Below are 13087 nucleotides of genomic sequence, written 5' to 3'. Positions count from 1 at the left end.
TTCAGTCCAGTTATAGTTTCCTATCATTACATTTTACTACCAGACATTTAACTACAATGTGAAGAGATGAGGCAATTTGGAGTACATAAAAACATAGTAAAATAAAACACTGGCAAAGTGCTGCTAGTCACCAAAATGGTGTGGTAAAGCAATATTTAGGAAAATAATAAAGCCTTTTGATCAGTAACTTACACTGTGCAATTTTTTGTGACTGCTTTCACTACTATGGCCCACATATATCAAATGTAAAGGAAAAATCAAATATAAAAGAGCTTAGCTTTGAACACTTTCTAGAAGCATGAAGTAAAAAAATGTGAGGAAGATATGGCTTGTTTTGCTGGTTCTGCCACTGATTTGCTATGTGACTATAGTATAAGTAAATCACTTTAACATTTCTCTATGCCTCAAGTTTTCCCTCATCTATAAGTTACAGATATTAATTCTGACCAGAACTCTTAACCAGTACTAAAATCCTAGAACAGACTGAGAAAGACAAATTTAGATCTGAAGGTTGTGATTCACAACCCCATGGTTGAAGAAACACTCCAGAATCCAGGCCATAGCTTGGTTCCCTACTTCTTCAAATTCAACCAAACTACTTACCTAATTTTATGTAAGGGTTAGGGTTCTGAGCCATTGCTACATTCTTCTAGGCTCTGGGAAACTTAATTAGTTGATCTTTACAAAACATTTTGAGATAAAAGACACTATTATGAAATGGTTATTATTATTATTGACATTGTCTTCTTCTAATGTCCACCAGAGAGTCGTGGTGGATGGGTCGGTTTCGACCTGGAAGGGTGTGGGCAGTGGGGTCCCGCAGGGCTCGGTCCTTGGACCGATACTCTTTAATGTCTTCATCAGCGACTTGGATGAGGGAGTGAAGTGTACTCTGTCCAAGTTTGCGGATGACACAAAACTGTGGGGAGAAGTGGACACACCGGAGGGCAGGGAACAGCTGCAAGCAGACCTGGATAGGTTGGACAAGTGGGCAGAAAACAACAGAATGCAATTCAACAAGGAGAAATGCAAAGTGCTGCACCTAGGGAGGAAAAATGTCCAGCATACCTACTGCCTAGGAAATGACCTGCTGGGTGGCACGGAAGCGGAAAGGGATCTCGGAGTCCTAGTGGACTCCAAGATGAACATGAGTCGGCAGTGTGACGAAGCCATAAGAAAAGCTAATGGCACTTTATCGTGCATCAGCAGATGCATGACAAATAGATCCAAAGAGGTGATACTTCCCCTCTATCGGGCGCTGGTCAGACCGCAGTTGGAGTACTGCATGCAATTCTGGGCACCGCACTTCAAGAGGGATGCGGATAACCTGGAGAGGGTCCAGAGAAGGGCCACTCATATGGTTAAGGGCTTGCAGGCCAAGCCCTACGAGGAGAGACTAATGAAACTGGACCTTTTCAGCCTCCGCAAGAGAAGGTTGAGAGGCGACCTTGTGGCTGCCTATAAGTTCATCACGGCGGCACAGAAGGGAATAGGCGAGTATTTATTCACCAAGGCACCCCCAGGGGTTACAAGAAATAATGGCCACAAGCTAGCAGAAAGCAACTCTTTCCTGCCTATGCAGGGGGTCGGACTCGATGATCTATTGAGGTCCCTTCTGACCCTAACATCTATGAATCTATGAATGTTTAAGCACATATGTAACAAATAAGGAGCGTATTTTTCACAAGCTTAAACTGCAACAGAGTGCACAATGTCAATCTGTACCTGAAGAAGCCTTTTGTATGTCTGGAGAATATTATTGTACTTTACTGAAGCAAATTTATGAATTTCCAGGCCACAATGATGTCTTCATAGTGATTTTTCTTAAGTAATTTGCTGTTTGCTGTTGCATGGTTGTAAAGTCACAGTAGTTAAACATGACACTAATAACATCTTACACGAACTAGAGAAATTCATTTGATCTGAGGGAACAAATGTAGTAAATCCTCATAAGTGATTTTTTCCCTAACATCACCCATCAGTTACTGAGTAACAGTGCGTGAATTTCTACATAAAGTTGCCTAAGCCCCATCTGGCAGCATGATGATAAAGCAAGCAATTTTATTTTTCTACAACTCCACAGACTAGTTCAGTGCTATTAAGACAGGTAATATCTGCTGCAATTTTCTCATCTTCAGCTGACACAAGGACATTATTCCTTTATTCACACAGATCATGTCATGGAACTGACAAACAGAATGAGTCTTCGTTAAATATCACTTAATATGAGATCTTTATGCACCGAGGACTGCAATAAAAACCCAACATGTCAGTATAGCTTGTCACCTAAGTCACTTAGTGATTCTGATGCTGCTATCAATTGTCAGAAGATGTGACAGATGTTTATCTTATTAAATTTTATCTTATTCAGTAGGAAATCAAGAAATAGTGCTTTTGTAAATGAGGTATTAGTTTAGTAATACACATTGCTAATTCATAACCAAAATTGGTAAAATTTTTGTATTTCGAAAACAAGTCTTGCATGCAACCAAGATTAGATTTATTTGTATATACATGAATATGAAAATGTTAAATGCAGTATATCTCAAAAATACTCGGAGAGGACACTTTTTGCATAGCACCCTTTTGAATTGTTTATAAAGGGTCCAAAAATGTTAAACCAAAACCTTCCAGATCCTCATAGAAAAAAAAGATACAGTCTCCATGATGATTGTTGAATTTCTTTTTAGTAAGAAGAGAACTGTTTTTAATTTAAAAAGAATGGTAAATCAATCACCTCTCTAAAGTGTCATGACTTATATTAAGTATAACAACTGAGATCACTATATAAGTTGTGTCATACAGCCTGCTGTTCTCAGCAATACTAGCATATCTGTCTATAGACACTTGTTCACAGACAAAGTGCATCGAGTGCTATTTTCCATGGGGGAAATACTAAGTTAAATAAAGTTTTACATTACAGTACAACCGTGACAAATGTGGTTTGTCTATAATGTTACTGTACACATGAGAGATTTAGTATATTTTTTGAGAGACATGGAATCCATCAGTGAAGATGAAAACTGTGTGAGTTAAAGAATACTTCAGCTGGACATCTCTGCTTTTTAGGGGATTGCATGGAGGCACATACAGAAGTGTTCTATGCATGCTTTACAGGGCTGTAATTTAAACCACTTTTTATAGAGCTATAAAGTTACAGTGCTTTTAAACATGACAGGCATGCAGTGTTTGGTGGGCAGGCGAAGAGACAGGGAGGACTCTGAGCTTCCCTGCACTTTCCAAGCTAGGAGGCGAGGGGTGCTTCACAGCCTCCACTGGTCAGAAATTTGAACAGCGTACAGAAATTATTTAAAGTGCTATAGGTTGCTAAAGTGCTACAAAATACAGCACTTCAAATTTAATGCCTCATTGAACAAAGATTAATTTAAATTTTAAAGTAATTTAAAATGTACCCATTTTTAAAGTCCTGTAATGCAATGCACTTCTGTTTAAGTCACGGCAATAAAATACTTTAAATGGTGAAAAAAGCAACTTCTGTATGTTGCTAAGGGGTCCTAACTTTTAAAAATAAAGTTCTTTATTGTTGAATTTCCTTGATTTTTTAAAAGGCATTTGGAAAGGTTAAGTGCAAAAGACAACATGCATGTTTATATTCCCCTCAATAATACTTTGTGGGTGCATCTACACAAGACACTTTGAGCACAGTAGACTAATTCTACTGTGCATTAGTATGGCAGGCAAAACCCATGCTAATGTGCAGTAGATTTAGTCTATTGTGCATTAATGTCACAAAAAGACCATTCATTTGTGCTAATGCGCAGTTGCACTGATTACAGCACATTAAATTAGTACTTGTCATTACAGGTACTAGACTTAATGCTCTGTAATGATGGCATATTAATGAATGTGTAGACATGCCCTGTGTGTATATGTCTGATGTATATTCCCCTCAGCAATACTGTGCATGCATGTGTGCGTAATTACAGGAAAGAAATACTGAAGGAGGCAGGGAGAAATGTATAAAAAGTTATATCAATATTTTATTTTATTATTGCATACCAACAACTTTTGAATAATGTCCAAGAAAATGAAGAAAGCTAATCCTAGTAAAAAAGATCAGCCTCTCAAGTATGGAACATATGCAAAGAACCTAAAAAATGGAGTGCAGAACAAAATAGCAGAGGAATTTTATTTCATAATGCATTCTTATGCTAACAGTCCAAATACTGATTATTGTGTACATTAGGATTCATTTTCCTTGTCTTAATATTAGTTTGAAAAACAAATACTATTTAATAATTTCAAATTAGTCCAAATAAAAAAATAAAGTGTATAATGTGAAAGAGACACTGTTGAATACTTTGATTTAACTGACTTGCTCAGCACCATACTCTTTATATGTGGCAGAAGTAAAAGTAGAATTAATTTCCTGGATTCCAATCCAATGCTTTAAGACCATTCTGTAGATAAACAATATGAGTGAGTGATTAGAGGCAATACTATTCACCTGTGCACCTGACAGTTTGTACATACATGTATGCAGTATAGTCCCATTTTACAGAGACCAAAGCCTAAATTGTCTGAGATACAGTGTGGTTAAATAGATAAAACTTGGTCTACCTTGGTTGCAAATTAATTCTATCCTGAGTTCTGTCACAGGTGGAGACAGGAGACCTTTTTCAACGTCTCATGACCTCAATTGTTTTATCTGCAAAATGGAGGAAAATAATACCTGCCTTTTTGAGCTAGAAACATGAAGCCTCACTTACTAAGAACTATGAAGAACATGTAGGTTCATTAAAAACAGTTCATGGAAGAGGGAAGAATTGAACTTATGGAAATCTGGCTCCCAGCCCACTGCACTCTTAGCCAAAGGTTGTATCCCTCTTCAGTTTGGCAACTATATTTTGGTGCTCTTTTCAATTAAACAGAAATTTATAGTTTTTTAAGAGAAATACCAAATGTTTGAGAAGGGGGTTTTGTAACACAAAGGAGGGATTATTGACATGTAGGTGAATTTCAAAGATGGTAGGCGATATAGTTTTTTCTTTAAAATTTAAAATTATGCATCATGCAAAATTTCTGAAAATTATTTAACTTTTTATTTCTTTTTTTTTTTTTCCAGGAACACATACCAGCGACCAAAATGCTCTAAAAAATCATATACCTGTGATACCCATACCTATGGTTTTGCTGACACTACAGGAGCAAGGTACAAACTTGACAAAAGGGAAGCCTAAGTGTTCTGACTGCACGGTTGCTACTGAGCCGCCAAGGCAGGGAAACATATAGTTTCACAACATTGTCAAAGCAATAAAACACCTGTACTGGCGAACCATGAAGAAACAACTCCGCGACAGCGAGGTCTCTTAGGTTATACTCTTCCGGGAGTTTTGTTTTGTGTTTTTTTTTCTCTTCTCTCTTCCTCTCTCTCTTTCCGCCCTCCATATCAACTGCTTGAAAAGACTGAAAATCAGCTTCTTAAGGTCAGGAGGTGAAAAGGGTATCTCACCACAATGCGGTACAAAATTGAAACTAGCAACTTACCATGCTAGCCACAAAATGTTCTTGCGTTTGGCCAATCACAGTAAAGGTTAATCTAAATTTGGTCCTAAATTCTGCTTAGATGTGAATAAATTTGACCCAAAATTTAAGCAAAGTGTGCAGATCTTAGGGCTCTCATAGAAGCGTACTGCTGGGGAAAAAGATACTTGGGAAGCTTTGCGGGTAGTGCACGACCGACGGCTCAGCTGATCTGCTCCAAGCATCATCTTTACGGGTGTCTTTAGAAATTGCGCTTAAGAAGTAACAAGGCTTGAACATGCTGTATTGGATTTTGTGAGTATACTCTGTTTAAGTTTTTCCTTTTAATAAACAAAAGCTTGCTTCAAAGCTCTGCGTGTCTATCCTAAAATAAGTTATACCACTCGACCCCTTACGGGTACGACAATACCTAAGAATCCTATCATGTTTTTCTCTTTAAAGCATCCAACTTTTTCGACTCTTGAGAGAGGTTACAAGTTGCTGTCAAAGGCAAAAAGCTCAATGCAGCCTTAACTATAGAACTATTATCAAAGCTTCCATGCAAAATAAGAGCAGGAAGTAAAACTAGTTTTACAATTCATTGTGTCATAAAACTGAAGCAGGTGCTGCTCACAATGTGGAGTTGTACCATTTGCAGCACTGTGTTTTAACATTGGTTTTAGACATACATGAGTCAAGAAAGGAAACGATGGACTTTTTTAAAAGAAGTTACAGAAAACAGGCATATCTATAAACTTCCAACTTTATTTATGAAAGCCTGTAGGTGGACTATCTGCATTTATCAATAGTGACAGCATATGTTCACATGCTTGGATTCACTCTACCCCACCTCACATACCACACAAGTCATGTCTACCCAAACAGGCAGGAAGATGTCTTCAAAGCTCCTGTCATCCAAGGTCTTGTCAAAATGCTCAACTCTAGCAACCCTTGAAGATTTATCATCTGTTCATATGCTTCTCTCAAATCAAAAAAAGAAACCTTACTTAACTATAAGTGAAAAAAGCAACTTGTCACAGCCAACCAAAACAACATACATTTTCTGTCTAGCGAAGAAGTCCAAACTTGTACTTCCAAGGAGACGATGAAGGGTTTCTTTTTATAAGATGCTGACTGGCACCTACAGTTGGTCTAAATTAAGGACAAATTATTTAGTGCACACAATACACCCACAGCACTTGCAAACCATCTGATAAAATCCACAAGTATTTGACTGTTTAAATACATGCACTTATGCAAAGAGGAATATTTAAAAAACACTTTAAACTTCTGAGATTAGCATATTTTATGGAATTTGATGGAAGATAAAAGCTTCTCTCCAGAATTTTTGAGATCACATTTAGAAGTTGTATTCAACCCATTACTGGATTAGAGGCCCCCTCTACATGTTATAGGTATAGCGCAATTAACTGGTTAATTGAACAGTTACCTTGAGACTAGCTACATGTGCAAAGTAGCTATCAAGCCATAAAATGCTCCAACCAGCTATAAAGTTAGACCTTGAAAATGGGTACTAACTTGATAACTGGTTGCTATCAAGCTTTAATATGTACATATAGCAGGGTCTCCCCTACAGCTGGGAGCCCTGTCAGCTCCTAGCCACAGAGGTGAACCTTGCCCAGCTGGGGCTGTGAGTCCCGCAACTGCTGGAGACTCTCAGCCTGGGCAGCTGTGAACTCTGGGTCCCAGCAGCACCCCATAGCTTCCAGGACCTGGAGTCCAACAGCTGTGGATGATGGGTTCCTGCCTCCCAGTACTGGGATCCAGCTGGGTCCCAGCAGCTGCAGAGTGTGGCTGTGATCTCCTAACCCAAGGGTGGGGGGGTGAGATTGTGGCTCTGGCTATCTCCCAGCCTCAGTGGTGCCCCTGCAACTGGGAGCCCTTTAACTGAGGAAGCTCCCAGCTGCAAGAGCTTGCATCTTGCTGGTGCTGGGGAAGCTTGGGATCGGGCTGTACCTGCATCAGCAATAAGGTGTGATGGGATCCAATACACAATCCCACAATTGTGCCTCCTACCATACATGTGTGGTATGGCAGAAGGCATGATCGTGTGAATTGCTCATTACATCCTACCTGCACATGTAGAGGGGGGCAGAGACAAGTTAAGAAACAGTTCAGGACCAAGCAATGAAATTTAACAGATTAATTATGGGGTAGGCTGGTAACACAGCCTATTTTTAAAGTGATTAACACTTTTCAATATAACACCCTGTTTTCAGTTGCTTAATTTTGCCAAACAAAGTCTCTGCTGAAATTTTCCATGCCAGGCATCTGTGGCAGGCTATTATGTTATACAAACACACACATATATACATATATGCATATGTATGATATACATCAGCCAACTGCATGCATATATCAGCCAAAATTATTTGGCCATTTTTAAAAAAAGAAAGATACTGTAGTACTACTGCCCATCTTAAAAAAGTCTGGTAGCTTTTTCTTTTAGGTGCTCTAGTACCCCTATGCTTTGGAGCAGGTGGGTACTCTTGTATCAGACCTGTGCCTTTTGCAGATTTCATGAAAAATAAACTCAAAATTTAGCCCACAAAAAACCTCTCTTTTCACAAGCTCGGTGTGTTTTTTGTTTTTGTTTTAAATTGTTTAGCAGCTAAAACCCCCACAAATTCCCACTTTTTTGAACACGTTCCATCTCCTCACAGCTCCTAAGTTAGATAAGACTCAACTTATGCTATTTCCAAGGAGCAACCAAGCATACTTCACAACTCCTACTTGTGGAAAGGAGTGTGCATACACCCTCCCCATGGAACAAATGGCTGCCTATACATGTGCTTGGGATTGGGAAGGGTTGTTTTAATTAGAGTGGTTCCTGAACAGGTGCTCGAATTAAAATGGCTCACCATCACATGTATTAAACCCCTGCACTTTTTAAAATGGCCACGGGACACTTTATCTAAAGCTCTTTTGACGAGATTTAGACAAAGTGCCTGCGCAACCATTTTAAAATGTGCAGGGGCTTAATACACATTGTGGCAAAGTGGGAACCCCCCCAACCAGCCACAGTGCTAGTCTCCCACCTGCCTCTGGGCACACCACCCACCTCTCTTTCCTGCCATGCCTAGTTGTTAAATGTTTAGGGTCTTAATTAGGTGGGAGGCTGCCCTTTGAATGCCCTGTTCTCCTGGGCCTATGAATGCAGCTCTAACCACCCCTGTACTGAATCCCAAGCCTCACAGCTGTTTCTAACATCTGTGCTCTGATCCAGCCTGAGGCTGGGCCCAATTCAGGACAGTGTTACACTTCTCATGTTCTGCCCTATTACGGGCCACACTCGTACCACCTCCCTCTCACTGAGGCCTGTCTCACTCCACCACCTCTCACATGGTCTCTCTCATACTGCCCCTTGCGGGGCCACACTCATACCGCCCCTCTTTTTCCCCAGGGCCACATTTACCCTGCCCTCACCCAGAGGGTCCTCGAGCTTGTTTCCCTGCACTCCCCAGCCAGCAAGCACGCAGCCTCTTGGGCATCTCTTGCTGTCCTCAACCAAGTGAGTGTTGGGCGGTTTGCAAAACACTAGTCTGACTCTGCCTCTGGTCCCTCGCCAGGTCACTCACCTAGCTGCTCCCAATCAGGGGCTACTAACAAACCCCACTGTTTACCTGCAGTTCTTCCTCAGCTGCCCCCCAGCCTCGAGCCTACCTGTGGCCTCAGGTGCCCGAAGGCTTACCTGGACCTAACTCAGCCCCCATGATAGCAGGACCTAACCTAAAGCCCCCTGCTCACCGGGGACCCAGTTCACACCCCTTCCTCACAGGGCCTCATCTCAGGACCCCGTGTTCACAGGGCCTCACAACTCCCACTCTCTACGCATTCCTCTCTCCGGGGCCTCCCAACTGCCACTCTGGTGCAGGCTGTTAGGTGCCCCCCTCTACCCTGCTCTGCACCTCCACTGAGGCATATACTCTGCCCCTGACACTGGTGCTTGGGGTTGAACACCCCCCCTGCAGGCTCAGGTACTACTCATCAGCATGCCCGGCCCAGCACTCTCACTCCCTGGGGTCTTGTACCCTACCCAGGCTAAGGTGGCCGCAGCCATGCCTAGCCCCACTATCCACTTGCTCCAGGGTCTTGCACCCCACCTGGGCACAGGTGCCACACCAGGTGCCTAGCCCTCCACTGCCTCTGGTGATAAATAACCCACCCAAAGGCAGGGGCTAGGGTTAAGGCACACCTCCTCACCTTTCACCGGGGAGGTAGCTCTGCTGGCCTGGATCTAAAATGGCTGCTGCTCATCAGAGCTGAGGCAGCACCTGCCGCCAGCTTTTAAAGTGGCAGACACCAGATGTGCTCTGCCACCCACTTTCCCTCTTTAAAATGCTTCCTGGTAGAGACCTTTCCCTGCTGCTCCACAAGCAAGCTCCCAAGGAGCTTGTAGCAGCCCCACTGGTGCTCCGTCACACATGTGATGGTGAGGTGACACGGGAGCATTTTAATTAGAACACCAAAACACTGTGTTAATTGAGTCTGCTCCAATGCATTCTAATTAGAATGTGAACAAGCAGGTGTATAGGCAGCCAATGAGAATACTCCAAGCCCAGGGCTACAGGGAAAGTCTTTCTCTGTAAGAAAATTCTATGTAAGACTTTCTCTGTAAAATCTATTCAATATTTCTGAGGGCCAGGGAGAAATTGGGCACCAGAAGTAACACAGAGCTTGTCTCAAGGAGGGAAATGAAAGAGAACTAGAAGCCAGCTGGTATGGGGGGAGGGAGATATTACCATTGGTTGATGAGCTAGGAATCAGTGGCAGGAAGATAAAAGTGAGGGAGAGACAGATCTAATGAGGAGCCAGGGTGCAAACGAAGAACTTGAACTTACTAAGCAAAAAGACTGGGTGGAGAAACCAACTGGAACTGAGATGGGAAATTACACTGGAGTCTAGGACTGGATGTAAAGAGACTGTGACTAGGTTGAGTGGTGATGGAAAGAAAAGAGACAGGACTGGGACAGGGACAGATTGAAGAAAATGGGGCAGAGAGAGGGAAAAAGGCAAAAGTATCTCTGATCACTAGAGTGAACTCCCCCTCCAGAGCATGGAATGAAACCCAAGATTCCTGAGTCAGCCTCAGTGGTCTCCTGCTATCAAACATCTGTGAAACCCATGGTTTAAATCAGGGGTGGGCAAAATAGGGCACGTGGGCTGGATCTGGCCCACCAGGCCATTCTATCTGGCCTGTGGGGCCACTAAAAATTTTAGAAAATTAATATTTATCTGGGAAGCCTCTGCCTGTGGCCACTTTCACTGCTTCTCTGCCTGCCTGCTGGCTGCACCAGCACAGCATAGCCCACAGCTGCATCACCTGACCATGGAAGCATGGGGCCTGCACCAGTACCCCAGGGCCAAGAGCGGAAGGATGTGTGTGTGTGTGCCCATGCAATGAGCGAGGGAGAGACTCTGTGTGTGTGTGTGTGTGTGTGTGTGTCTGTATCCGTGCAATAAGGGAGTGGGGGAGAGAGAGACAAAGAGAGCAATGAGGGAGGGAGAGAGTGTATGTGTATGCATGTGCAATGAGCACGGCACTGAGAAAGAGAGAGAGAGAGAGAACGCAGTGAGGGTGGCACAGACTCTGTGTATGTGTGCAATGAGGGAAGGAGGGAGGGAGAAAGTGTGTGTGTGTGCATGTTCATAGGGCGAGTCCTACATGCACACCTCACCATACACATGCACCCACATCCCCCTCACACTGCTATACACACAGACACCCACACCCCCTCACACACCCCAGCCACTCTCCCCCCCACACACAGCCCCCCACAGCCACACACACACCCACATGCTCCCTCACTCCACTCCCACACCTATGCACCTCCCCACAAAACCCTCACACACACCTAAAACCCTCACACACACACACAGCCCCCACAAACCTATACTCATCCCCATGCTCCCTACCCCCCGCCCCCAATATGCAAGAGTAAGACTTCATTTTAAGCTACTGTGCAATCCCCTATATGTACACTACACAAGCGCATGTAAATCAGGACAAAATATTTTTTGAAATCAAATTAATATTGTAGATGTTCGATTTTTAGAATCTAATGTGGTATTTTTCTGGTTCTGAGAGCGCAAAACCCCTTGCTGAAAGGAGTATTTCTGGGCAAGGGGAGGGATTTCTTGTGGCAAAGGGTGGGGGTTAGCGAGCGGGACTTCTGGCCCCAAGATGGTGACCAGGGGGCGGGGCATCTGTCAAGGGGCAGGGCTACCCATGTTGCCCTTGACAGGTAGCCAAAACTCAGTAAGCGGCCCTCCACCCGAAATAATTGCCTGCCTCTGGTGTAAATGCATGTGTCATTGGTTGTCATTTGCTGTGTAACCACATGACTACTATCACAGTTACTCTGTTAGCTCAAGTGACTAAGTCCTGTTTGGCAGATCTAGATGTTCCAGCCCTGCTGATGACCCACAGTGGTGTCAAAATAACAGCACATGATTGATTTTTTAAAAAACATTTTAAACAAGCAAACAAATCTTGGAAACCACACCAAAAAAGTGATTGACATTGCAACCTTAATATTATTTTAGCAGTTTCTGGTATGTAATACACATGCAGATTTGGTAACATCCAAATGGTAACAGTCCACAAATATTTGAAAGCATAAACACTAAAGGGAGAGCAGTTATTTAGCATAGTATAAGAGGATATACATAGGAATAACTGGCTGATATCGAGACAATGAATATTATGCTATACATGTGGAAAAGTTCTCCTGACAAAAAATCTTAAAGACTGAAGTACTATCTTTCTCCAAAAATAGTGAGAGCCTATTCCTGGAGACATTTAAATTTGACGAGAAAGCTCTAGAAAATATATTGTAGGCAACTCTGAAAAAGAGTAGTGATTTTTCAAAGGCCTAGAGAATCATCCTCTTGATCAAAGTGTTGCCATTACTAGGAAATCAATTTGACAACAGTGGGGCAGGATCAGACCAGCATAAGCCAGGGGAAGGAATCAGCCGTGAAGCTATTGGATTTTGAATTAAATCCCTAAATCTCAGATCTGGGTTAAGTCTGACAGGTTGCTGAAACAAATCCTAGGAGGATGAGCAAATTTGTCACTCTCATCTAGGACGTGGCAGAAAAGAACTTTCTGACTCAGAATTTATTGAGCCTCATTACCTAATCAGAGCTCATGAGAAAGGCTGCTACTCTTTTAGGAATAAATGAAAGATCTTTGTCATAAGGACTATTCCCAGAGCAAAAAGTTTCTCAGGCATATCAGGAAAAAATGTTAATAAAATAATAATATAACAACTTACCTATCATTGAGTTTCCCCTGCATAGGATGAGTGATTTACTATATACAGGGCGTGTCTAAATGTTCATTAATGCACAGTCATTACTACACATTTAATTTAGTACTTATATAATCAAGTACTAAATAAACGTGCAGCAAATGAACTTACTGTACAGTTACACTGGCAAATGCCTTTTTAGTGATGCTGCTGCACAGTAGCCCAATAATAGTACGCACGGTGGCGATGCGTAGGAGGTGAATGGGGGTGCATGTGCACCCCCTGAAAGTGCCGGTGCACCCCCTGACTGGCTGGACCCGCCGCTT

The 13087-nt window shown here is 42.5% G+C and overlaps 1 protein-coding gene across 1 annotated transcript in view; it reads right to left on the bottom strand.

The window, feature by feature from the left end:
- NEK11 (NIMA related kinase 11) overlaps positions 1 to 13087 on the bottom strand; it is a 205092-nt gene that overhangs the window by 134013 nt on the left and 57992 nt on the right. The gene's annotated exons all lie outside the window — the stretch shown is intronic.

This window comes from Alligator sinensis, unplaced genomic scaffold (assembly GCF_000455745.1).
Source record: "Alligator sinensis unplaced genomic scaffold, ASM45574v1 scaffold54_1, whole genome shotgun sequence".
In the NCBI taxonomy this organism is placed as follows: Eukaryota; Metazoa; Chordata; order Crocodylia; family Alligatoridae; genus Alligator; species Alligator sinensis.
Note: the sequence above shows the minus strand (reverse complement) of the source record. Positions and strands in the feature narration are given on the sequence as shown.